General features: G+C 42.6%; 1 pseudogene; it reads left to right on the plus strand.

The window, feature by feature from the left end:
* Positions 1-1,857: 1,857 nt before the first annotated feature.
* On the plus strand, positions 1,858-3,460 carry LOC100442902 (mitochondrial nicotinamide adenine dinucleotide transporter SLC25A51-like; annotated as a pseudogene).
* The last annotated feature ends 692 nt before the right edge of the window (positions 3,461-4,152 follow it).

Below are 4,152 nucleotides of genomic sequence, written 5' to 3' on the forward strand. Positions count from 1 at the left end.
TTGAGTCTTTTTAAGGGGAGTTTACCGAGTAGAGTGGGCATAGATCCAAGAAGTCTGTCCCTTAAAATGGCCCCAGTGCTCATAAGATAAAAAAGTCTTATCATGTGTTAATCCTTACTAGGTAAACTTTGTCTTCCTTAATGTTTCAAACTTAATGAAGAGTTTCCTATGTCTTGTATTTGTTTATTTGTTTTATACTTGTCTAGATCAGGAATTGCCAAATTATGGCCTGTAAGTCACACCTTTCTTTTATGTGTATGGCTATGAATTTACTTGGTTGCCTCCGTTCAGTGCTGGAGGTTTCACTGCACTACAGTTGGTGATGGTTGGTCTTTGGCCAGATTCTGGAGACACTTGATTTTACAAACACCATTTTTCTCTTAAAGTCTTAATAGTCTCTCCGCCAAACAGAGCTTTCTTCACGTTTTAATTCACGTACACATCTCTCTAACTGAACAGAATTTCACCAAGAACAATTTGGAAATGCACTGCCAAGTTCAGGAATATTTTGATCTGAAGATGATTTTTCAATTTAGAACACAAAAGAGAAAACTCCCATGAGGAAATCCTTTTTATTATCTGTCTATAGGAGTAACATAGAAAACCCCTGTCTCCGTATTTCAGAGATTAATAATCTGTTACACTTTAATTTATTTTTTGTTTGTTATTTTCTTATATATATGTTATTATTTCATCTTCGATAAATTAAGTTTCTATAATGTGTACTGATACCAATTAACTGTGATATCCACAAGGCTTTTATCAATAGTATTATTCTTGGCTTCCATGGTCACTCCATGGTAAGAGCATAATATTTGGCTAAAATTAACTTATGACTTTCCTAAAATATGCCTGGCTGTGCGCAGTGACCAGACCTCGTGCTTGCTCACCCACACACTCCTCACCTGGCGCTCTGTGCCTGGCTGTCCCTTAGCAGGCGTGGGATCCGGGCCGGTAGCAAGAGTGGAGCGCAGCCTGCTAGGCCTAGTGGGCCGGGCAGAAGGAGCCCAGCGGCGCAAGCAATACTCACACAGAGATGCTGCAGCCCACACAGGTTTCTGGCTGGCACAGTGACACTCCAAGGATCCTGTTATAGTATTTTAAGCCCATCTGATCCTATTAGTCTTCTTGGGCAGTCATAACAAAATACCACAGACTGGATGGCCTAAACAACAAGAAATCAATTTTCTCACAATTGTACAGGCTAGAAGTCCACGATCAAGGTGCTTGTTTATTCGATTTCTGGCAAGGCCTCTCCTCCTCCTTTGTACGTGGCTTCCATTTTATGTAACCTCACATGGCCTTTCCTCAGTGCACTAAGAGAGTGAGCGACCTCTCTGCTGTCTTTTCTTATAAAGACACTAATCTTGTTGAAACAGAGTCCGACCATTATGACCGTATTTCACCATAATTACTTAATTAGAGGCTCCATCTTCAAATATATTTAACCTGGGAGTTAGAGCGTCAAAATCTTTTTTTTTTTTTTTTTTTTTTTTTTTTTTTGAGGAGAGGCGCACACATTTTCCATCTTAATGAGATCTTGTCTAATTTAGGCAGCAAATGAAGCACTGAGCCAACAAAGTTTAAGGTTTTTCCTAGCATTTAACACAAAGTAAAAACCAAACACCAGTATTTTGAGATCCACTTCACAACGAGAGAAAGGTAAAAGCAATTTACCTTACCTCACCCTACAACGAACTTGTTTGTTCACAACAAGAGGATTAGAAAAAACACAACAGGGCTAGTCTGGGCAGCCGACCGCTAGAGGGGCCCACCCCAGTCCTCTGCACGCGCCGGCTGCCCTGGCCCAATCGCTGTGGACCCCACCCAGGCGGCGCGCTTAGAATCAGTTCTGGGCCTCCTCGGCTCCCGGCTTTCCCGCCTGTCGCGGGTGTTTATCAGGCTGCTGGGCGACCTTTCCCGCGAAGGAGGCTGTGCCTTCATTGGGTCACGCCCCGGGCTGGGGAGGCTCCTCCCTGGTGCGCAGAAACCATAGGGGCGGGGAGGAGCCGGGCTCTGCCAGCGCCCGGGAGAGAGCGGGGCTGGCACCGCTCAAGGGGCCCTGCCTCCGGGGAGACTGATTTCGGCCTCCTGACCTCGGGACCCCTCACTGTGGAGTGTCAGAGACGGAGGAGGACTTAGTGATCTTGTCCAACCCCCTCCCCGCTTTTCACAGGTTGGGGAGATGGGCTCCTGGAGAACGGAAATCCATTATCAAAATTGACTCCAGAAGAGAGAAACTAACAGAACAATAACAATGGAAGAAATTGAGAACATTATCAAAAAGCTATCATCTTGCCGAACTCCAGGCTCAGATTGTGTTACAGGTTAAAAAAAAGTCAGTCCTTCGTGAAAACGAAAGACCTTAAGCAACACGATGGATTCAGAAGCTCATGAAAAGAGGCCACCAACACTAACATCTTCAGAACAAGATATATCACCTCATATTACAAATGTTGGTGAAATGAAGCATTACTTGTGTGGCTGCTGTGCAGCCTTCAACAACATCGCAATCACATATCCCATTCAGAAGGTCCTCTTCTGACAACAGCTGTGTGGCATCAAAACCCGGGATGCAATATTTTAGTTGAGAAGGGATGGATTTCGAAACCTGTATCCTGGAATCCTTCCCCCATTGATGCAGAAGACAGCTACACTTGCACTTATGTTCGGTCTCTATGAGGATTTATCCTGCCTTCTCCACAAGCATGTCAGTGCTCCAGAGTTTGCAACCTGTTGCGTGGCAGCAGTGCTTGCAAGGACAACAGAAGCAATTTTCACTCCACCGGAAATAGTTCAGACATTGATTCAAGACCACAAGCATCATGACAAATTTACCAACATTTATCAGGCCTTCAAGGCACTGAAATGTCATGGAATTGGAGAGTATTATCGAGGCTTGGTGCCCATTCTTTTCCAGAATGGACTCAGTAATGTCTTGTTTTGTGGCCTTTGAGGTCCCATTAAGGAGCATCTGCCTACAGAAACGACTCACAGTGCTCATTTGGTCAATAATTTTATCTGTGGAGGTCCATTGGGTGCCATGTTGGGATTCTTGTTTTTTTCCAATTAATGTAAAAACTCACATACAGTCTCAGATTGGTGGGGAATTTCAGTCTTTCCCCAAGGTTTTCCAAGAAATCTGGCTGGAACGGGACAGAAAACTGATAAATCTTTTCAGAGGTGCCCATTCGAATTATCATCAGTCCTTTATCTCTTGGAACGTAATCAGTGCAACTTATGAGTAAAGGTTATATGAAAAAAAAAAACCAACAGTTAAGTGCCATTTATCAACTGAATAGACCTTCTAAGAAGAATGCAGCTGGGCCTCTTTCTTAGTTGGCCAAATACAAGTTGGTGTCGTAACTCCAGGCCACAGTGAGTTATGGGCAAAGCTGTTTTGCTTAAGCCTCAATAAAACAGAATAAAAGATTCCAATAGGAAAATATAAGGCATTTTTTTGTTTTGTTTTCTGGGTTTTTTTTGTTTTGTTTTTTTTTTTAATCATTACCTAAGAGCCTTAGGCTAATTGCCTGATAAATAGCTGTCCATCTGATGGCCTTTGACAGGGAACCTAATCCCCAAAATAGGATTATTTTTCTCAAACCAGTCTTGAAATCTTCTGCATTGAAACATAAGTGGCTGTGAATGGCCAGAGAGAAGGTCCTCAGGGGCCAGGGGCTCCTCAGGCTTCCTTTGTTACTCCATTGCTTGCTTCTCTGCCTACAGGAGGAGCAGCTGCAGAGGATAGTCTTCATTAAGCTCCAGCATATGACAATGGGGCAGAACAAAGAAGAAAAACAGCTTATTAGTGTAGGCTTTTCATGATAAATTGCTTGTATTCATTTTGAAACTAAGTACCTATTGGATAGTCATTATACTATTTCTGTTTAGATATGGTAGATCAAGGAGTTTTGAAAGTTCCCATTTTGCTTTCTAGGTCTGAAAGTTTTCTGTTTGATTCTGACTGTGACCTTCAACCCTTCCAAGATATCCTTATGTTGATTTCGCTTATTTCATTGCCCAAAGATGAAGGGACTTAAATGTTGTTATAGGTGTTCTATCCTGTTAAGAAATTTTCATATTAATTGTGTATAGATCACATTCTGGTTAGCTTGGTTTCTTTGAATTATTGGGGCCATCTCAGCAAAG

Source organism: Pongo abelii, chromosome 5, assembly GCF_028885655.2.
Source record: "Pongo abelii isolate AG06213 chromosome 5, NHGRI_mPonAbe1-v2.0_pri, whole genome shotgun sequence".
Taxonomy (NCBI): domain Eukaryota; kingdom Metazoa; phylum Chordata; class Mammalia; order Primates; family Hominidae; genus Pongo; species Pongo abelii.